Source organism: Lagenorhynchus albirostris, chromosome 12 (genome assembly GCF_949774975.1).
Source record: "Lagenorhynchus albirostris chromosome 12, mLagAlb1.1, whole genome shotgun sequence".
NCBI classification, from domain to species: domain Eukaryota; kingdom Metazoa; phylum Chordata; class Mammalia; order Artiodactyla; family Delphinidae; genus Lagenorhynchus; species Lagenorhynchus albirostris.
Window position 1 is genome coordinate 66,096,258 of NC_083106.1, and position 23,537 is coordinate 66,119,794.

The 23,537-nt window shown below is 45.5% G+C and overlaps 1 protein-coding gene and 1 non-coding gene across 2 annotated transcripts in view; both read left to right on the forward strand.

Moving 5' to 3' along the window:
• Window positions 1-23,537, forward strand: part of BACH2 (BTB domain and CNC homolog 2) — a 119,202-nt gene that overhangs the window by 75,742 nt on the left and 19,923 nt on the right. The gene's annotated exons all lie outside the window — the stretch shown is intronic.
• On the forward strand, window positions 2,189-2,261 carry TRNAK-UUU (transfer RNA lysine (anticodon UUU)). The gene has a single exon. It is a non-coding gene; the product is annotated as a tRNA-Lys (tRNA).

Below are 23,537 nucleotides of genomic sequence, written 5' to 3' on the forward strand. Positions count from 1 at the left end.
TAGATATATAGATATATTCTTTTTCAGATTCTTTTCCTTCATAGGTTATTATAAAATATTGAGTATAGTTCCCTGTGCTATATAGTAGGTCCTTGTTAGTTATCTATTTTATATAAAGCAGTATGTGTCTGTTAATCCCGAACTCCTGATTTATCCCTCCCCCACCCTTTTCCCCTTTGGTACCATAAGTTTGTTTTCTATGTTTGTGAGTCTCTTTCTGTTTTGGAAATACGTTCATTTGTATCTTTCTTTTTAAAGATTCCACTATATGTGCTTACTTTTTGAAAATGATCTTTGACCCAAGAAAATTATAGCATTTGTATATATGGGCATGCAGTTATGCAGTGAGGGTTTTTTTTTTTTTTTTTTTGCGGTACGCAGGCCTCTCACTGTTGTGGCCTCTCCCGTTGCGGAGCACAGGCTCCAGACGCGCAGGCTCAGCGGCCATGGCTCACGGGCCCAGCTGCTTCGCGGCATGTGGGATCTTCCCGGACTGGGGCACGAACCCGTGTCCCCTGCATCGGCAGGCGGACCCTCAACCACTGCGCCACCAGGGAAGCCCCTGCAGTGAGCTTTTTTAAGGTACTGTTTTAAACAAGCTAGAGCCCATATCCCTCTAGTTTGGGTTATGTCCTGTTCTTCTGAAAGGATACATATGCTTCATTAAGCTAAGATTTATTAGCAAGGCCAGCAGGTGATAATGGGACAGTAATTTTTACATATCAATTTTGACTTGATGCCCTTACTTCTCAGCAAGGAGAAATATTAAAAGATCTTGCTAGTGCAGCATGATGCATGGGAAGTGAGAAAGTCAAAGGAGTGCTTTTCTTCCATGATATACTGGGAATCATAAAACCTTGGTCTTAAAAGTCATCTGACCCAGCACTAAGGAAAAGGGCTATATTTTCTCTTTGGTACATCCCTTGGGTCTAATCTAGTGATGATGATGATTAAAAATAACCTTTATTGAGGGCTTCCCTGGTGGCGCAGTGGTTGAGAGTCCGCCTGCCGATGCAGGGGACACGGGTTCGTGCCCCGGTCCGGGAAGATCCCATGTGCCGCGGAGCGGCTGGGCCCGTGAGCCATGGCCGCTGAGCCTGCATGTCCGGAGCCTGTGCTCCACAACGGGAGAGGCCACAACAATGAGAGGCCCGCATACTGCAAAAAAAAAAAAAACCTTTATTGAGCATTCACTATGTGCCAGGCACTGCTCCATGCACTTTACATGTTTAACTCATTGTCACTATAGGATTGCTACTGTTATTACTCCCATAGGCCAGATGAGGACTCTGAGGCAAGAGAGATTAATTAACTTGCCCGAAGGTCAGCTCCTAAATTAAGGAGCCAAATTATGAGCCTAGGCAACCTGACTCCAGAGCCCATGTTCTTAACCCTTGGCCTCAGTGATGACAATAGGAATGCTCATTAAAGATGTAAGTGCTGGGTTTTTAACAGGTGGAAAATAAGGCCTGGGGTCACAAACATGTCAGCTGTAGGAGTGGAGACAGCAAGTCTCTCCAGCCTTTGTTCAAGGTTTCCCTCTGCCACACAGAAGTCCCTGTGAGCCCAGCACTAGAAATTTGCCTTTACACAAGAAATAATGAAAAAGATGCTGAAAAAATCTTAATGTAAAATGAAAGCAAAGAGAAAATACCTGAGATCTGAAATTTTCCTGCTTTTTCTTCACTTTACCCATTGATGACTCCTCAATTCACTCCACTTGATCACATAAAGACCTGAATATCTAGGTCACCTTGGCTTACATAAGGACTTGCCTTTGTCTGCAGCCTCAGTTTTGAAGCACTGAAAGCATAAGACACATCTGAGGACTTCCCTGGTGGTGCAGTGGTTAAGAATCCGCCTGCCAATGCAGGGGACATGGGCTTGAGCCCTGGTCCGGGAAGATCCCACATGCCACGGAGCAGCTAAGCCCGTGCGTCACAACTACTGAGCCTGCACTCTAGAGCCCACGTGCCACAACTACTGAAGCCCGCGTGCCCTAGTGCCTGTGCTCCGCAACAAGAGAAGCCACCACAACGAGGAGTAGCTCCCGCTCACTGCAACTAGAGAAAGCCCGCGCGCAGCAACAAAGACCCAACACAGCCAAAAATAAATAAATTAATTAAAAAAAAAAGACACATCTGAGAAACGAGCTCTGTAGATTTTATAATAACCCAGTGTGGGGAATTCCCTGGTGGTCCAGTGGTTAGGATTCGGCACTTTTACTGCCATGGTCCAGGGTTCAATCCCTGGTTGGGGAACTAAGACATCCCGCAAGACGCGCGGCGCGGCCAAAAAAAAAAAAACAGTGTGGTAGGTAGAGTAATGGTCCCTCAAAGATGTCTACATCTTTTTGTTGTTGTTGTTGTTTGTTGGATTTGGGGGGGGGGTTGAGTTTTATTTTATTTATTTTTTTATACAGCAGGTTCTTATTCGTTATCCATTTTATACACATCCGTGTATATATGTCACTCCCAATCTCCCAGTTCATCCCATCACCACCCCACCCTCCCGCTGCTTTCCCCCCTTGGTGTCCATACGTTTGTTCTCTACAAAAGATGTCTACATCTTAATCCCCAAAGCCTGGGATTAAGTTAAGGATCTCGAGATAGGGAGATGATCCTGGATTATCTAGTTGGGTTCAGTGTAATCACAAGAGTTCTTACAAGAGGGAGGCAGGAGGGTCAGAGTCAGAAAGTCCACTTTGCAGTTTGAAGTCCACTCAAGTGATGATGGAAGAAACTGTATGGACCATGGCCATGGAACTGGTCAGCTGCTCCCCAGTTAACACCAGACTCAGTGGACAGGAGGAAGGTTGCCTTTCTCCATCTGTGACCGTTGCTATTTTCAACAAGCCATCTCATGTTATGCTAGTTCGTCTCTCTTCCATTCATCTTTATTTAAATTTTTAAAAAAATGGACTCCTCACATTCTGTAAGAACTTTCAGCTCTTTCTCATTGCCAGACCAGAATGATTTATTGGGCAAGTTGGCTGTTTTTAAAAGTCCTACATCATGGGCTTCCCTGGTGGCACAGTGGTTGAGAGTCCGCCTGCTGATGCAGGGGACACGGGTTTGTGCCCCGGTCCGGGAGGATCCCACATGCCGCGGAGCGGCTGGGCCCGTGAACCATGGCCGCTGAGCCTGCGCGTCTGGAGCCTGTGCTCCGCAACGGGAGAGGCCGCAACCGTGAGAGGCCCGCGTACCGCAAAAAAAAAAAAAAAAAAAACAAAAAACAAATCCTACATCATGCAGTAGCTAAAATAACTGGCATCAATGGTTGTCTTCCCTTAAAGAAAGCTCTAGGCTACAGAATTCTGAGCCTCATCCCCCTCAGTAATTTATGACTCTGAATCCTAAAGTACCTTGGTTGCTCCTGTGAACGTTAATTCCTGCTGAAACCGTCACACAGGGAAATATGAGGCATGTCCCAAATGGCTTCTGACTGGAACCTTACTGTCACTGATGTGGTGTCCAGGTTATGGCTTTGGTTAGTGAGTTAGAAGCACTGTGACCCTCTTTTAATTCTCAGTCTTGAATTGGGTCCTCACACACCGCCCGCTCTTCCTCCTTATGGCCTCTCTAATCTGTTCACATCTCTCTTCCACACCCCCCGTCCCCCCATCCCCCCATCCTCGCGCCCACCACAGCTGTACTTCTGCCGTCCCTTGCTGTGGGCCGGGTTCTCTCCTGTGTCTTTGCACATTCCTTTTCTTCCACAGGATCCACCAGTTCCCTCCCAATACCTAGCTGATCCTCACCCAGGCTTCAGCCTGGGTGCCACTTCCTCAGAGCCAGACCCCCTTCTGCCAGCACTTGGACCCCACCCATTCCAGCTCTTATCAGCTGCTGACTTGTCTCTGTCTCATCAGCCTAGAACCTCTCAGACCAGGCACCCTTTCTTCCTTATTCATTATTTGACCCCCCAGCACCTGAGACTCTATGGAACTATGGGAGGCGGTCAGTATTCATTTGGTAAAGGAATAAGGGGGTCTGTGCCCTACACTGCCAAGGTGGTCACCAGAAGCTTCCCGTATCGTGAACCCCTGTGGGGAGACCTGCCTTGTCTCACTGCCTCGTCTTGTGACAGAATCCTCAGCTCACACACCTATTCCTGCTAAGACTGTGGTGGAACTGGGACCCACTGGTCTCCACGTGAGGCTGCACGCTGGCCAGATTGACGCAGGTGCTCCCGTATCACTGAGTGGCGAAGGTGAACTAAAACGACCGGGGAGATGCCAGCTCTAAAGTGTTATTAACACTATACAAGTAAAAGTGCACCAAATCACTTAGACTATTTACTCCACTCTTCCTCTTAAAGCTGAAGGAAATTCAGCATGCAGGAGGAAAAGCCTAATCAGAATGAATCCTCCCTGTGCACAGACTTAGTGATGGGCTAGCAATCAGATTGAGGAGTTGCATAAAGTCATGTTATCGTCCAGGATGAACGAAGAACAAATTCAATGGCCTTTTTTAGGTTTCTTTCATTATGATCAGCTAAGAATGTTTTCTGTGTGATGAACAAATGACAGGTTCCAAATTCCCTTTTTCCGCCCAAAAAGTACACCATTCAGATGCCACGTACTTTTTCTGAGGCAACTGGCTTCCCCTTGTCTCGTTCTCTTTCTCTGACTTGCCCTGCGACCCAAATCTGTACATCTCTTGTGTCCTTGTGCTACCTCTCCTGGTATTCTCTGTTTTTCAGCAAGACCACATTCCTAAACAGTGCTTCCCCCGACACCACCGCCCCGACCCGAAGGTGGGCGCCTGGCGGGGAGAAAGGAGCCAGCCCGTGCTTCAGGGCTTGTTGTAAGATCCATGGGGGATTAGAAACAGCTTCGCTTCTTCTCTGTTTGCAGTCCAGCTTGACAAAGCGAAAAAGGGCCATACTGGCGTGGAGAGGAAACGTGGCTGGCATCCTTTTTGAGAAATGAAATGCTCTCCAGGAAAAAAAAAAAAATTATAATAAAAAGCACTTGATAGTACATTTTTGAAAATATGCCTCCCTAGAGATATACAGATGCATGTAGATGTACCCTATCAGTCAACCGTGCTAATTACCTAATTATCTGGTCAGGTGCAATAAAAGCCCCTTTGACATTCTTTTCCTTCCAAATGCCAGATAAAGTGTTCTGGTGTCCGCTCTGTGACTGTGGTGAGGGGCAAACTGGATTCTCTTCCCACCAAGAGTAAGGATGTAGAACTGTCTTTGGAGCTGGCTGGGGGCAGTGCTTTGCTTCAGGGGCACAGCTGGGAACAGGGCAGCGCAAGACCCCATCCCAGAGCTGGCAGGACAGCACTCCCTCAAGGGGGACACTGGACTTCACATGGCCTCCGTGGCTCTCAGTGTCCCCTGGAGCTACCTGTGAACTCTGACCCCGCCCAGCTTCTTTTTCTTCTTGCAGTTGCTTCTTAGACATTTCACCATTTTGCTTCGTTACCTTATATTCTTTTTTTCCTGTTTAACTTTCTGAAATGTCTTCCCTGCTATGTCGTTTTTCCTGCTTTAGTATAAAAGTGGATTTTGCTTTTGCTTTTTCTCAGGCTGATCTAGAAGTGTCCCCATGCCGCAGTTGTAAAATCCTGTGAGTCTCACTTAGCATGTGCTAAGGAAGAGACAGTTTTGCTCGTCCACTTAACTCTCCCAGCCTTCACTTTCAAACCAACTTCCAGCTCCTGCAGCTTCTACGGCGATGGTATACGGGTGCCCTTCTGAAACCCCAACTGTTGTGCTCTGTGGCTTTCTAAGCACCATTAGCCTTTCCCAACAGATCGTTTCTGTTTCTACCTTGGCGTCCCTTTTACGAGATCCAGTTGAAGTTTCATTCAAATGGATCGGAGGACACTGGTTTCTCTCAAACAGACAAGGGTGTTAAATCCTAGATTCTTTCCTAGACAGCCATGAGGATGTTTTTGACATTGGCCAAGGTCAGGGTCACAGTATTTGAGGGTATGGGTTGTGTGCTCTCCTGTCCTCCGCCAGCTCGCATTCAAGCTTAGTGCTATCAGACAGCCCATACCCATGCCTCTTCTCGCACTTTCTGTTGTACCAGGAGTCTCAACAATATATCGTTTAACATTTAATGATTCTCTGCAACTATGGGATAGTTGTATTCTCTGGAATACATCCTGAGTTACTCCAGGGTAAGACTATTTTTTGCTTCTTTCAAATTCTCCTCAGCACCCAACACAGCAAATGCTTGAGTAAATATTTTTGGATTGATTATTGACTCACATCTTGTTTGTGCGAGACACCTAGGATGTACACAGAAATCCTCATGGCCCCAGCACTGCTCTGTGGTCTAATGATTTCCTATCATGTAGCCTTTTGTGAATACTGTATCATCTAATTGACATGAAAATGTGACCTTTTGTTAATTCTTCTGAAATGTGTAATGCTAATGCCTTCTGAGAAGAAGTAACAAACCCTTCCTGACAGCGCAGGAAGACTTGTGAGACTTTATTAGAATACACTCAGGTGGCACATGAAAAGTAGACCTCCAGGAATTTCTCATCAAGACAGGCACAACACATTAGCAGCAACATAGATGGACCTAGAGATTATCATACTAAGCAGAGAAAGTCAGAAAGAGAAAGACAAATACCATATGATATCACTTACATATGGAATCTAAAATATGACACAAATGACCTTATCTACAAAACAGAAACAGACTCACAGACATAAAGAACAGACTTGTGGGTACCAAGAGGGAGGAAGTGGGGGTGAGGAAGGAGTGGGAGTTTGGGATTAGCAGATGCAAACTATTATATATAGAGTGGATAAACAACAAGGTCCTACTCTCTAGCACAGGGAACAATATTCAATATCTTATGATAAACCATAATGGAAAAGAATATGAAAAAGAATATATGTATGTATAACTGAATCACTTTTCTGTACAGCAGAAATTAACACCACATTGTAAATAAAATAAAATTGTTTTAAAAGGCACCACATTCAGATAACAAGGCAAAACAGCACTCATGTGATTGAATTCACTCATGTGAAGGAAGGTCTGGGGGTCTATAGGCAGTAGCTGTTGTCCAGGTGGGTGGGTGGGAGGTGTCCAGTTTAATCGCCACCTCCTTTGCAAGGGTTTCCCCTGGCCTTGCATTCCATACTGATGGACACCCCCTCCCCTGTCCTCCACAGATGTCACAGGTACAGTTGGAATCAGTAAAGCAAAGTGAAGAATGCTTCCAGGCAGTGAGCACAGCTTGAGCGAATGCTAGAAGGCCAGAGAAAGGCTGGCGGTCTGGCTCAGGAGGATAACTGGAGATGAGACTGAAAGGGGGGTCAGTTGGGGGGCAATCTGGAAGATCAGATGGAAGAGAATTAAGTTTGCTCTGTAGGGACTTCACTGGTGGTCCAGTGGTTAAAACTCCGTGCTTCCAATGCAGGGGGTGCAGATTCGATCCCTGGTTGGGGAACTAAGATACCACATGCCACGTGGCCAAAAAAAAAAAAAAATAGTTTGCTTTCTAAAGCAGGGCGTTGCTGCTGGAAACACAGTCCATGTCGGGAGCATTTACCCAAAGACTCTCCAGCCTCCCTGGGATTGAGGATCCAGAAAGGTCATCAAGGTGCAGGAGAGAGGAAAGATGGTATCAACAGAGAAGAGAGAGGTCATGAGTGGAGAAGTGGTATTAGTTTTCCCTTTTGCTTTGAGTATCAGTATTTTTACCACAATGATGACTCTACCTAGAGATTCTTAAGCCCTGGGATCCTATGCTTGTTAAAGAAATGACAGTGCTAGTGGTTAAGAATCCTCCTGCCAACGCAGGGGACACGGGTTCGAGCCCTGGTCCGGAAGACCCCACATGCCGTAGAGCAACTAAGCCCGTGGCCACAACTACTGAGCCTGCACTCTAGAGCCCGTGAGCCACAACTGCTGAGCCCACGTTCCACAGCTACTGCAGTCCGTGCACCTAGAGCCCATGCTCTGCAAGAAGAGAAGCCACCGGCATAAGAAGCCTGCGCACCGCAACGAAGAGTATAGCCCCCGCTCGTCGCAACTAGAAAAAGCCCGCACGTAGCAACGAAGACCCAACGCAGCCAAAATTAAATAAATTAAATAAATTTAAAAAAGAAAAATAAATAGAAATGACAGTGCTGTCCAGACACCTGCTAGCTTAGGTGAGGTTTTCAAAGCTCCGCTGCTCTGGAAGGCTGCTGATAATCTGCTGTGGAGGGTCCTCCCTGCCAGGAGCCAAGTATTTCCTACTATAATAGTGCGAGGAAACTGGAGGGCTTGTTTTGCATTATGGTTTGTTAGGTTTCTGATTTCCAACTTCGATGACTAAAATTCCGTCAAAATACTGGAACACCCCCAAGTATTGTTGGTGCCTTAACCCGCATCCTTTTTTTTTTTTTTTTTTTGCGGTGCGCGGGCCTCACTGTTGTGGCCTCTCCCGTTGCGGAGCACAGGCTCCAGACGCGCAGGCTCAGCGGCCATGGCTCACGGGCCCAGCCGCTCCGCGGCACGTGGGATCTTCCCGGACCGGGGCACGAACCCGTGTCCCCTGCATCGGCAGGCGGACTCTCAACCACTGCGCCACCAGGGAAGCTCCAACTCGCATCCTTAAAGGTATATTCAGAAATACTTTGATTCACCCAAAACAAAACACGTTGTTTTGTTCTTGAGAGTTGGTGTTTGTCAAAAAACAAAAGTTTGTTTTCAGGATGCTTGGTTATCTTTATTAATAGTAGAAAAGGTGTTTCCCTAGTTAGGAGCTGTAAGGAAAGAGATCTTTCGTAACAGTTCCAAGCCACATTCAAAATAGGTGGCCCAGAACAGCCTCCAAGGTGCATTTTGGATGCACCTGTGACTTATTTCCTTTTCTCACCATCCCCTGAGTTAGCATAAAAAGTGTGTTTCAGCCCCACAGAAACTGGATACAGCCACCCAGTCATTGGTGGAAATTCTGTCTCACCTGCATCAGCAGTGCTACCAGAGATGACACCACTGTCCAAAACAGGCCCCTGCCTTCATGCCCCAGAAGTCTCAAGTCCCAGCACACTGCCCTTCTCAGCAAAGCTTGCTCCCTGTCCCCTTGATGTCATTTGCAAGTCTGGCGCCCTAGTGTCCCAGGGAAGGCTGTGGAAGGCTACAGGGCCAGAGCCCAGCAGATCCAGGCAAAAACGGCAGCCCTGGGCTTCTCTAGTGGCGCAGAGGTTGAGAGTCCACCTGCCGATGCAGGGGACACGGGTTCGTGCCCCGGTCCGGGAAGATCCCACATGCCGCGGAGCGGCTGAGCCCATGAGCCGTGGCTGCTGAGCCTGCGCATCCGGAGCCTGTGCGGCAGCCCTGGCCACGCTGATGGATGGAATCGGCTTGCTCTTCATTCCCTCCCTTGACGTCGGGAATCACACATAGAAAAGATGAGAAATAGGGGGAAAGGAGAGGAAGTGGCTGAGTGACAAACTTGACTTCATGCTCCCATCCAGGAGCATGGGTATTGTGTCCTAACGATTCTTGCAGCTCTGATTTCTACAGAGCTGTGTGTTCCGTCTGCGAGTCCTTCGGCTCCAGGGCAGCCGTTGTCCAGCTCACATAGGGAAGCTTTGTGTTGATGGCCGCTGTTTAAGTCCTCACAGAGCACAGATGGTGCCTGCATTGCATCAGCATCGACTCTTCCCCATTGGCAGAGCCCACTGTGGAAACAGGAGAGGGGAGTGGAAATCAGAAGTATACAGTCCCTTTGGCAAAACGTCTGGTTTCCATATATGCATTTACCCCGGCTTACCGTACAGCCTTGGATAACCCAGTCAGCACGCCTTGACTTCTGTTTTAGGGTGGTTAGTAAAGGACTGAGATGAAGGAAACTAAAGACGGTAGAAATACTTCTCTTGCTGTTGGATACCATACCCATAAGGCAAAATCTGTAGCTTTGTTCCTTCTGTGAGCCACAGTAACACCCACTTCCATTGCAAATGGAAAAGCTCTGCTTGAAAAGACGATACACATCTTTTTAGAATTTTCAGTGTTTGTGTCTCAAAAGCCTTTCAAGTGTATTATCTGAATTTCTTCAGCATGTCCCTATTTATTTATTCCTGTTTTGCAAATGAAAGGGGAAATGGCAGCAGAGTTGCCCAAGTTGTCAGGGTCAGATTACTTTCCCCACTAAAGACCAGTGATCCTCCCTTGGTGACACAGAGTCCTCATGGCGATTGGGGTATTAGTGGAATGTAGACCCACTTGCTGGACTTCCCTGGTGGCACAGTGGTTGAGAATCTGCCTGCCAACGCAGGGGACACGGGTTCAAGCCCTGGTCTGGGAAGATCCCACATGCCGCAGAGCAGCTAAGCCTGTGCGCCACAACTACTGAGCCTGCGCTCTAGAGCCTGCAAGCCACAACTGGTGAAGCCCGCGCACCTCGAGCCCGTGCTCCGCAACAAGAGAAGCCACCACAGTGAGAAGCCACCGCACCTCAAGAAGATTAGCCCCCGGTCTCTGCAACTAGAGAAAGCCCTCATGCAGCAATGAAGACCCAATGCAGCCAAAAATAAATTTTAAATAAATAAATAACTAATAAATAAAATTAAAAAATAAACCCACTTGCTTCCAGAGGTCAAGAAGAAACTAACATTTTCCATAAGAGATGTGTGTGATCTGTCAGTTCTTCAGTTTTCATTTCAGATGGAAAATATGACTTTAGTTCTTGAAGGAAAAAAAGATTCCCTAACCAGGCACGACAGATGTCTTCGAATATGTGATGGATTGTCATGTGAAAGGAGGACTCAAATCCTCTGCTTGCCCTGGCAGGCATTACTAGAGTTAGCTCAATTCAGTTCAACCAATAGTTATTGAGAACCCACAGCGCATAAGTCTCGTGCTTTAAACTGAAAGGGGGGAGGGGGAGGGAAACGAATATCCTGCTCAACTCATGACACCAATTATCACAGAAGCAAGCAGGTTTGACATTGATGTGAAAGTGAGAAGTATTTGGTGAATCATTGGATAAGCCAAGGAGAAGGGGAAGACAGAAGCAATATTTACAGTTTCCAATGTCTGTCTATCAGTGAGTGAAGCAGGAGTAATTAAATTGAATTGGAGATTGTTGCCAGGGTGATACATAGAATTTCTTAGGTAACCCACATAACCTGGTGAGCAAAAGGGCATCACATCGAGACATGGCTGAGAAGGAATTCCATATTCAAATTAAAAATGTCACCAACTGGGAGGAAAAGCAGGGCAGCACCATATATCCAGAAGTTCTGTAAGCAAGTCAAGAAACATGAAGGCAGGAGCCTGCAAAAGAGCACTAGGAAGAGATTAGAAAAGAGAGACACAAAACTGATAGTATAGTAGGAGTTCTTTATGGGTTATAGAGTCAGAGCAATTACCAGCTCCATGTTCCAATTCCCATTTACAAGAGTAGGGCAAAGGAGAGGCATGATACAGAACTTCAACCATATAAATAGCTATCAGAATTCTCTTCAACTAATAGAAAGAATACCTGAGTGATCATTGATGTGCCTTATCGGCAGTTTCACCTTTAAGAGGGTAGCGAGTTTGAGAATAGAATTGCTCTTCTGGTTCTAATACTGACTAACTAAAAGGAACTGACAAGAGTATACATGAGAGAAACCTTAGAAGAGACCATATCATTTTAGAGAACATGATCATCAAAGAGGAGATTTTGCACAGTCCAAAATATTTCAAGACCTTTTTATTGTGATTTTAAAAAGCACAACATGAATTTACCATCTTAACCATTTTTAAGTGTCCTATACTAATGTCCATCAAGCATTCATCTTACTTTTAAAATAGTCACATTGTTATGAAACAGATCTCCAGAACTCATAACCCTGCAAATCGGAAACTCTATAACCCATTAAAGGACCACCTCCCTTCCCCTCTGACCCCGGCCCCTGGTCACCACCATTCTACTTTCTGTATCTATGAATTTGACTACTTTAGGTACCTCATATAAGTGGAATCATGCAGTATTTGTCTTTTTGTGACTGACTTACTTCACTTAGTATAATGACCTCAAGGTTTATCCATATTGTAGCATGTGACAGGATTTCCTTCCTTTTTAAGGCTGCACAGTATTCCATTGTATATATGCACCACATTTTGTTTATCCATTCATCCACTGATGGACATGTGGGTTGCTCCCATTTCTTGGCTACTGTAAACAGTGCTGCTGTGAACATGGGTGTGTACAGTACCTCCTGCTTTTGATTCTTTTGGATATATACCCAGAAGTGGGATTGCTGGATCAAATGGTAGTTCTATTTTTAATCTTTTGAGGAATGTTCGTACTCTTCTTCCATAGCGATTGCACCATTTTACAGTCCCACCAACTCCACACAAGGCTTCCAGATTTCTCCACATCTTTGCCAATACTTATTTTCTCCTTTCTTGATAGTAGCCATCCTAGTGCGTATGAGGTGACATCTTATTGTGGTTTTGATTTGTATCTCTCTGATGATTAGTGATGTTGAGCATCTTTCATAAGCTTGTTGGCAATTTATATATCGCCTTTGGAAAAATACCTATTCAAGTCTTTTGCCTTTTTTAAAAATCAGATTATTTGATTATTTTGTTGTTGTTGAGTTATAGGAGTTCTTTATATATTATGGATATTAACCCCTTATTAAATATAGGATTCATAAATATTTTCTCCCATTCCATAAGTTGCATTTTCACTCTGTTGTGTCCTTTGATGCACAGAAGTTTTTAAACTTGACGTAGTCCCATTTGTCTGTATTTGCTTTTGTTGCCTGTGCTTTTGGTGTCATATCCAGGAAATCATTGCCAAATCCAGTGTTATGAAGCTTTTCCCCTGTGTTTTCTTTTAGGAGTTTTCTAGTTTGGGGTTCATGACCATTTGAGAGATTTTTTTAAATAAGAGAAATGTAGAAATTACGCATATGCAGGGAAAGATGACTCAGGAGGTCTATGAATGCCCAAAACAAAGTTCAGACGAGGCCCTTTTTTGTTTCAACAAAGGAGGGTAATTGTACCAGCAGTTCTCTGTTTAGCTAAATTTTCTTTTTTTTTTAAATGGTAGAAAAACATGAATGACTATGAAAAGGTATATGGACCCACAAAAACAGTATCAAGAAAACCCAAGCTGGGCTTCCCTGGTGGCGCAGTGGTTGGGAGTCCGCCTGCCGATGCAGGGGACACGGGTTCCTGACCCGGTCTGGGAAGATCCTACATGCCGCGGAGCGGCTGGGCCCGCGAGCCATGGCCGCTGAGCCTGCGCGTCCGGAGCCTGCGCGTCCGGAGCCTGTGCTCCGCGACGGCAGAGGCCACAACAGTGAGAGGCCCGCGTACCGCAAAAAAAAAAAAAAAAAGAAAAGAAAACCCAAGCCCAAAATGAGTGGAGACCTTTCAAAGAGGGACAGATAAGGAAAACAAATATATTGTTCTCTGTGGAGCAAGAAGACGAGGAAACCCAACAGCTGCTCCTTGGGGCTGAGCATTTAGTATTGAGGATGACAAAGAGCCCTGAGTTACCTCTGTATTGTATGCCATGGAGAATGTTCATTAGATGGAAAACTGAGAAAAACTTGGAGAAAGAAATGGAAACCCCAGGTAGAAGAAAATGCCTAAGCCCCCAGTCTGGAGGAATTGAAGATCCCAAAGTACAGAAAAAAAAATAGTCATAATGATGGTACAACTTGTTAAGGTCAAAATCTTTGAGAAACTGTGGAGCCCAGCAAAGCATCAATGGCATTATAGTTTTCAAAAAAAAAGAAGAAAGTGGATCTTAAAAAGTTTGCCTAGAGGGACTTCCCTGGCGGTGCAGTGGTTAAGACTCCACACTTCTACTGCAGGGGGTGCGGGTTTGATCCCTGGTAGGGGAACTAAGATCCCGCATGCCGCGTGGCACAGCCAAAAAAATGAAAAGGAGAACAGTTTATATAATAAAAAAAAAACAGTTTCTGAATATCTAGACAAGTATACACTCTCGGGTCAAGAAATCAATTTTGCAAGATTAAAATGGACACGTGGCTTGTCAGTAGCATGTGCTAGAAACAAAAAGCTCAGAGATGGTAATTGGTAGCACCATAAGTAACAAGTGGCAATGAAATAAATCACTGCATTCATAGAAAATAGGCTCTAGATGGAGGGAGGTGACAGTCTGTCCTCTGCTTCAGTGACTAGAGCATTTACTCAGTCCAGGTATCTGCTGGGGACGTAGTCAAACTCAAGATATTTCGGAGGGGGGCAATGAGGAGGGGAGAGGGGCTCATAACAGGTTAGGTTTCAGGGATGGGAATTTTGGCTTAATAGGAAGAAGCATTAGAAGGTTCTGATGGGGAACTGAACTTCTCAAGACTAGAAGCTTTAAAAAATGCTTTGCGTTTTCTGGTTGAACATCAAACGGTTGCTGGTTGGTTTGAAAGGACTAGAGGGGTCTAGGAGGTAAAACCAAACCTTGACTCAAGAAAATTCTTGTCTACGAAGATCATTGGTTTCCTGAAAGAGGGGAGAGGGTCATTCAGATGGAAAATAGGTAATTTTTTAAAATCGTTTTGAAAGTAATTTCCTGTTGGAGGTGGTTTTTCAAATGAAACTGTAAACCTAGATGCAGGTTTTACTACATTACCAGTGAGTGGGTTGCTTTTCACTTTCATTTTACACTGAAAAACGTAAAAAGTTACTACTATCTTATACCTATTTTAAGATCTACAGTTATACTGAAATTGAATTTTTAAAAATTACTCCATGAGCTTCATTATATAATCTTTCAGAAGAGAGACTTTCTGTTTTCATTGTATGCTTTTAGAGTAAATATGAATACAGTACCTTACATTTGAATCACATAGGACTTTTGCCCATCGCTTACCTGGAAATATAACCATCTGTAGCTGAATGAGAAAATAATGAAGGCCACACATGAAGGAGTGAGATGAGGGGTAAAGTCACCCGGGTGAAATGAAGGTTCCACGGGGCCAAGGTGTTGCCAGTTCCCAGGAAAGACGATAATGAATGCTTGCTTCCCCTTCCCTTTTCTCATCAACCTGAGACAACCAACTACCTCAGGGGCAGTTCCGGCTGTTACGTAGCCTCATGATAATTCTGAGCCAGCTGACACAGGCAGGGGCCACGTGACTTGCCCCCTAAACATCAGCTTTATCAGGCTGCCTTTCTCATTTGGAACAAAGCTTTGGTCCCACATGGCTCCCCGCCAGAAAGGCGTTTCTGCTTTGATGCCTCCCAGATTCCAAGATATGAAGCTGCTGATTTATCAAATTCCTATGCGATAGAAGAGCTCCCTAGATTTACGAGGTTTTACCAGGCAGGAAGGGGACTTAGCACTTTTAGCTTCATTCTTTGGGAGAAATCTAGACGCTGAATCTGAATCATGTAAATAACGATAGAACCAAATGTGAGATTCACCCTTCTTCCTACCCGGAAAGTACCACATTCAGTTGGCCAGGCTTCTTTGGATAGAGCTGTATAAAAGTGAATGTTTTAGAGAGTGCAATAAAACTCGAAATATGAAATATCATTCCTTTTCTGGTTTACTTCAGAGAGACAGCAACTGGTATGAAAGGAGCAGGAGAGTTGAACTCTGCAGTCAGAAGGCTTGAGTTGAAGCCCTGGCTGACCAGACACGTGACTTTGGGACGATCCCTTCACCTTTCTGAGCTTTCTGGGCTTCACCTCATTTGGCTTCGTTGTCTGTAAAATGGATAAGGACTGAGTCAGGGAAACAGAAACCATGACAGGTGTTTCAAATAGAGGGGGTGTAAGACAGCGAATTGGTTACACAGGTGCTGGGAAACTGAAAGAACAGGAAGTGGAAGGAGACTTAACCCAGTGATTAATGATGGACAGAAGCAGCTCTCACTCCCCGGGCTGGAGGGATAAAAGGGACCTCTGAGCATGCAGGAGGGGCTGCACCTGGGGAGAAGACCACCACTTCCAGACACCCCACCAGGGAAGGACAGAGAAAGAGAACAAGAAATGGGAACCACAGCTTCCTTCCTCCTACCTCTGATCTCCCACCAGTGCCCCCTATTGGCAGAGTAAATCACCTGACAAAGGAGCCTGGGAAACAAAGTTTAAAAACTCCCAGCCTCGGGGCTTCCCTGGTGGCGCAGTGGTTGAGGGTCCGCCTGCCAATGCAGGGGACACGGGTTCGTGCCCCGGTCCGGGAGGATCCCACATGCCGCAGAGCGGCTGGGCCCGTGAGCCATGGCCACTGAGCCTGTGCGTCCGGAGCCTGTGCTCCGCAACGAGAGAGGCCACAACAGTGAGAGGCCACAACAGTGAGAGGCCACAACAGTGAGAGGCCCGCGTACCGCAAAAAAAAAAACAAAAAAAAACAAACCACTCCCAGCCTCAGGGGCTTCCCTGGTGGTCCAGTGGGTAAGACTCTGAGCTCCCAGTTCAGAGGACCTGGGTTCGATCCCTGGTCAGGGAACTAGATCCTGCATGCATGCCACAACTAAGAAGTCTGCGTGCTACAACTGAAAGATCCTGCAAGCCACGATGAAGATCCCACATGCTGCAACTAAGACCTGGCATAGCCTAAATAAATAAATAAATATTAAATTTTTTTTTAATTTAACAAATAAAAACTCCCAGCTTCAGCATTAGAAAGGGGAACATTAGGAGAGTGGTTATGACATATAGGAGAGTTGCTGAGAAAGTAAATCCTAGGGGTTCTTATCCCAAGGGGAATTTTTTTCTTTTTACTGTATCTATATGAGAAGATGGATGTTAGCTGAACCTGTTGTGGTAAACATATGTAAATCAAACCATCATGCTGTACACCTTAAACGTATACAGGAATGTATGTCAATTATTTCTCAATAGAAGTGGGGAGGAAACAAAAGAAGAGTGGGGCATGAGGCTAAGAGACAAAACTGTCCTGTCACATTTGTATTAAACTAGTGCTACTTTAGTTCATAGATAGGCAGAGAAGGCTATATGGATAGATTTGGTTCTGATCTAAACAGTTTCTGAATAATTTTTTGTTAAAGTTTTTTTAGTTAAAAAAGTTTGTATTAGTTCGTGATTTAGGAAAACTACCAGATGTATGTTTCTGCAAACCCTTGTGACAGAAGAAATCATAGCGGCAACCTGGATAATTATAGGATCCTTCCTCAGGAGTTGCTGGATCTGTGAACTGACTCAAGTGTGGGATGATGACTCTATCACAGAGACTCAAGCAGGGCTTTGTCCACTTAACCTACATGATTTTCTTTTTTTTTCACCAACCAAAAAGTACCTTCGTGGCCTGACTATGTATTTCAGTCCAAGATACTCATGATCTTGCCAGTCACCGCCGACCTACACTGCTGATCCCAGGAGCTGTGCCACCTAGCCTGTGGAGTTTCACTCAATTGGAGTTCACTGGCTCTACCCTAGGATGCCATCACCCCACTGAGCTCAGGGAGCAGAGCCCATTTTAACTGCAGGGCATAGGTAGCAAATGTGTGTCGACAAGGCCAGACTCAAGGGCTTACGACCTATGCAATTGCCTAGGGTCCCCTGCTCAGAAGGACCTTGTCATCATCTTCAAGTTCTGAATCTCCAAGCAAGAGGACCACCTTTCCACTTTCCACTGGATCCTGCGAATCATGTAGCCAGTCCTGGTGCTGGGAGTTGTGATTAGAGGCCCAGGAAGGGCCTCACTGAGAAAGTAGCATTTGAGGAAGAGCCTGAAGGAGATGAGGGAGTGAGCCAGGCCCTTCTTTGACTTATTCTAATGAACTTCAACTCAGCCTTCAATACTTGGGGCAAAGGTCACCACTTCCAGGAAGGCTACGCTGACACTCTTAGGAGTTACTACCCCCAGCTTGGTCCTGCCTTAGCACCCTGCAAATACCTGTTACATACTTCGATTACATTGTAGACCTTTGTGTTGAACATCTGTCTCTCTGGTCACCCTCTTAGTTCCTTGGAGAAGGAGACTATATATTATTCATTTTTGTAATAACAGCAATAATAATAGCTGTTACTCAATGCTAGAAGCTATTCCATAGGTTTTACTACAAGGCAGGCACTGTTGGTCTTACAGTTGGAGAAACTGAAGCACAGAAAGATGAAGTAAGAAGCCCAAGTTACCCAGCTGGTACATCATAGAACTGGAATTGGAATCCAAGAAAGCTGGTGCCCTCAGATGTCACACAGTGCACCAGTGCCCAGTCAGTGCCCAGAACATGGTTGGTGAATGAATGAGTAAACAAAAAATAGTAATGACTGAATGATCACATAGAGAATCTCGGGGACAGATTTACAAAAAAGAGAGGAACTTTGTATTGTGGCTGCAAACCCAAATTCAAGCCTGCACAGGGGAGAAAAGACACTTAAGTTCATGCTTTTAAGCCACATTCACTAACACAAATTTTTTTTAAACCCACTGCATGAAATTATATACTTGTACATATAATCAACTTGCTTTAGTTTTTGTATTGTTACTTTAGGAATGGAAACAAGTTGTTTGGTCTGGCTCTATCATTGACTAAAACTAGTACCAAAATAACCAGGAGCTTTGTTGAAATAGTGAGGTTAATTTAACAAATACATCCTGAATATAGTATGCTTATAGAGCATGCTGCTTTGGGGAGAAACAAGTGATAATATGGATATTAATTATAGAAAATTAAGATTGGAAGCGATGCCTCATCGCTAAGTCAGTCTTCAGCCTGCAGAATGGGATGCAGTGCACTGTGGAGGTGGAAGAGAGGAGTGAGTTGTCACTGGTGCTGTTTTCTTTATTTGACAAGTGCCTTGCTGTGCAAATACGACCCAAGTCCGTGTTTTCAAAAGCCCTTCGGCATAGCTTTGTTACCTCCTCTCGCCTGCTCCAGCAGTGTAGGAGAGATCCAGCTCCATTAGGACATGATGTTGCTAAAAATAAAAGATTCCGTGTTTTGTAAGGCTGTGATTATGGGACCTTGAGCAGCGTGCCACCCCTCTCCTGGGGCGCAGTCCCCAGATCTCCTGACCCATCACATCAGGCTCGGGTAGATGGACTCAGTGCTGCAGCCATGAATATACACTGCCGGAACCAGCAGAGAAGACCTTCATCACATGGCTTGAGTAGAAAATGCTGTTCCAAGTCTTATAAATATTCCCAAACCCTGTTTTCAGTTTATGCCTGAAGCCCAGATGCCTGATCCCTGTAATAATCCAGAGTGACAAAACTGTTAGAAGTTTCCTTTCACAAGCTGTCCAGCAGCACACGGACCGCGTCCTGAGGGAGTGAGCTCCCCGGCTCTGCAAACAGCACCCAAGCGTGCCCTCTGCCAGCTACGTTTTCATCATTTCATCTTCCTTTCTTCCACAGCAGAGAGATGATACATCAGAACCCAAGGGAACAAAGGATGGAGGGTCATAGTTTCAGTGGGTCAGATTTTCAACCCATGAGTGGCATGTGGACTCACACCACAGTTCACAAGTCTGGTAGTCTGACCTTGTTTCTTTCAGGCCCTAAACCCAAAGGTCAGAGCCACTTGCCTTGTGTGTGCCGAATGCTGGATGAGGTCACCGCCTCCTTGGGAGCAGCCAGAGAGCGAGGCGGGATTACTTCCTGACCTCTCACGGGTCTTAGTCCCCCAGGGCACCCTCCATTCTGCCCAGTACATGAGCCAGTCTCATCTGTAGCACAAGGTATATTGCACATTATGGAACCATAATGTGATGAAAAAAACACTCTTCAGAATGATTCAACCAAAAGATTCCATTCAAAATGCAAGACTATTATCCCAGGTGCCCCTAATACTGTATTTTGTATTTGTTTATCATTCCTGTAGGCCATTCCTGACTGGTGATTTTTAGCCTAGGTATGTCTGCTTCCCTGAGAGCAGTGGAACACAGCTCCATTAATACCAGTGAGCTGGGACTGGCTTGCTATTTCTCATCACTTCATTCCACTGTAACTTGATGATCATTACCTTTTTTTTTTATTATTTTTATTTTTGCTGTGTTGGGTCTTCGTTTCTGTGCAAGGGCTTTCTCTAGTTGTGGCAAGCGGGGGCCACTCTTCATCGCGGTACGCGGGCCTCTCACTATCGCGGCCTCTCTTGTTGCAGAGCACAGGCTCCAGACACGCAGGCTCAGTAGTTGTGGCTCACGGGCCTAGTTGCTCCGCGGCATGTGGGATCCTCCCAGACCAGGGCTCGAACCCGTGTCCCCTGCATCGGCAGGCAGATCCTCAACCACTGCACCACCAGGGAAGCCCCGATCATTACCTTCTTAAATAACATTGTTATGGGTCATTAGTTTCGTGGGTGATTCTCCATCTCCTACCCCCTCTTATTTTGCCCATTATCAGAGCCTTACTTGTTACAAACAGAAAGTAAATAACCACGCAGGCTTGTGGACCCAGTTTCATAAACATGCAGGTTCACGCCGGTACCTGGATATTTGCTTTCTGAGTACGTGAGCTTAAATGATTCCTCAAAATGGAAAGACAGTGCAAGCTACTCAAGATGGAGGCTAAACCAATATTTAGAAAGCCACTGCCTATTTTAACACTGGCCTGCATGTGTGATGGGCACCCACTTTCTGTTTTGTGTATTTGGAGCTATGGCAACTGGGCTGAAATGCACCAGAGATGGGTTCCTGGAAGGGACAGTAGTGGAAGTTCAGAAGGTACCCATTGTATCAAAGCAACCCTTGACCCCGATCGGACCCAGTCGGGGGCAATTCAGTACACTCCAGGTGTCCTGCTTACAAGTCCCTGCTTCAAGGGATCCCACAGACTTCAGCAGTCTCCTCTTCTCCTGAACTGGTCAGGATTCCTTAGTTGACAACTGATCATGTCATCTTGCCTTTCCATTGTTGATTTACGTGGTTCCTGAAAATTAACTTATTGTTCTTATCTCCTCTTCAAAGCTAAATTGTAGGTTTCTTGAGCACAAGGCTGAGTCTTGTACTTAACCATTTTCCATAGCACTTAGGTTGAAATCCCAACTCTCTACTTACTAGCTCTAGGACCTTGGACGCACTCCTTCACCTCCTTGCTTCTCAGTTTCCTTGTCTACAGAATAGCGGCAATCATGCCTGTCTTCCAGTGCGTTAGGAGAACCAGCTAGCACGGTGCTGGGCGCTAGCAGGAGCTCGGTGAATAGTAACTGACTCTCTAGACAAAGCCCTGCGCGCAGAAGCTGAGCAAAATTTAGCAGAATTAAATATGATGAAGCATGGTTTAAACTCGCAGGAGGGAAGAGCTAATTATGGACTCTTGAAATTCCATGGTGAGGACACCGTTTTCTCTGACCTGGGATTGAATGACATTTTACGACCCTGTTTTTATTCATGACTCGTTCATGACCATGTGACGATCATTTCAAGCTCATCATGTCTCCTGAGCCCCCAGAGAATCAATGAACTGATTTGAGATGTGGAGACTGTGCTTATTGGCATCCTTGGACCCACTCATACATTTAAGTATTAGCTTGGCCCTGAGCAGAGAAGCTTTCTGCAGCTCCTTGCTGCCATGAGGCAGGTGGTGATGCCCAGGACTGCTCTAGTGATCCTCAAGCGTGTCCCTTAGCTTCTTTAGCAATTTTCTTTAAAAGCAGCCATAGCGGGGGATAGTGGTACAGCTTACTGAGACCACATCAAAATAAAAAAGAAATGGGGATGAGAGTATGAGGAGGACTGTATAAAAAAAAAACATAAATAGCATCAAGATGAGTTTCCCCGATTTCCCGTATAACGAGCGCATCTGCCAAAACTCAAGATGTGGGACTTCCCTGGTGGCGCAGTGGTTGAGAGTCCGCCTGCCAATGCAGGGGACACGGGTTTGTGCCCTGGTCCGGGAGGATCCCACATGCCGCGGAGCGGCTGGGCCCGTGAGCCATGGCCGCTGAGCCTGCGCGTCCGGAGCCTGTGCTCCGCAACGGGAGAGGCCACAACAGTGAGAGGCCCGTGTACCGCAAAAAAACAAAAAAACAACAACAAAAACTCAAGATGTGTATTATCCACTCTACAATTGGCAGATTGCCTAGGAGCGGAGCAGAAGATGCTTACTGATGGAGGGGTCAGCTCTGCCTTGATTCTGCCATTTTCTCTTTGTGGTGGAGCCATGCTACAATGAAGAAATGGGTCCTGTGACATTGTCATCAACCTTCTTTGGTTACTTATCAATATGCACTTCCTTACCTTACACTCCCTTTTATAGGTTCCTGGGAGAAAAGTACATTAAAAAGACATTTGCTGAATCTATTGCCATGTCAGCTTAGTAAAACGAAAGTGTAGGTCAGGTGAACTCCCTTTCAATATAGGTGCTAGGGGACGTGACAGATAAGCACCCCTGCCTGCCATGGATTAATTGGTGTAGTTTGTTGGTTTACACAGTGCCTTGCTCCAAAAGTAATTTGAGACAGCACTCACCGAGCAGAGTGTGTTGTCACCTTCTGGACACTATAGTATGTTAGGGACACAGTTAGACTTCAGACATATTCAGTAATATACAAGCTTTTATCAGATGTTTAGAGACCCTCCTTAGGTGCAGGGTTACAAAGAGAAGTGAAACAATCCCTCATCTGAAGAAGCTTTGCTGTCTGCTGGTAGAAACTGACACAATTAAGTACAATAAAGGGAGATGGCAATGAGTGCCCTTGTAGAACTACAATGTGGGTCTTGCAGTCATGGGTTTTTGTTGTGGTTTTTTTTTTTTAAACCAAACATCTCAGGACTCAGTATCTGATGGAGAATTTTTTTTTTGAATTGTATTTAAAGTACTTCAAAAATATTAACAATTAAAATTCCATTCAGCTATGTATCTAAGAAATTTCCCTTACTAGGCATTCCCTTAGAATGCAGTGATATAAAATGAGCACTGCCCTTGGGGAAGGCATATGGGGGCTGAGAGGATGGTGTCATTCGCTCTCTAAGCAGTTTGCAGAGGGCTCCCAGAAGAGTTGATGTCTGCGTTGAATCTTGAACAGCAGATATAGGTCCTCACAAGAGTTTGGGCTCTGCGTGCTGTCCTGAATTCAATCCACGTGGCAGTCAGCTCCAAAGCCTGCGGGTTCGTCTCGCTCTGCACTTATTCCCCTAGCAGATATTTTTTAGTCACTGCTACTGTAGCTTCCAGCAAGGACCCCATGACCTCTGCTTTCATTTGTTTTGTACACATGATTCATGGACCTGCCTCCCCTCCCTTCCTTATAGGGTCAGCAGTGCTTGCAAGAACGTAGAGGATGCGTGGGTTTTGTGTATAGGGTAAGGAAGGCTGCCCTGAACACCGGCAAGTTTAATCCATTTTCATTCGAAAGAACAACTGGCCTTGGGCAACATATTTCTAATGGTCTAAGTCATTCAGCGTGTGTGTGCGTGCAGGCATGCGCGTGTACACAAGCTGTGCATAAATAGCACGTTTCCAATCTGCGGAAAATGTGTAATGGACAAGCGGCACATGACAGTAGGCTCAGCCCCTGAAGATTTACCAGGAAAGAAGACAGCTGCGTGGCAAAGCTGCTGCTTATAATTAGGGAAGGAGTTGCCCATGTCCTGTGCCATTCAACAACTTCAGCCATTTAAATGACAGCCGGCTTGTTTAGCTCTAACCACCCTCCACCCTTTTTAGGGGCCAGGAGTTAAT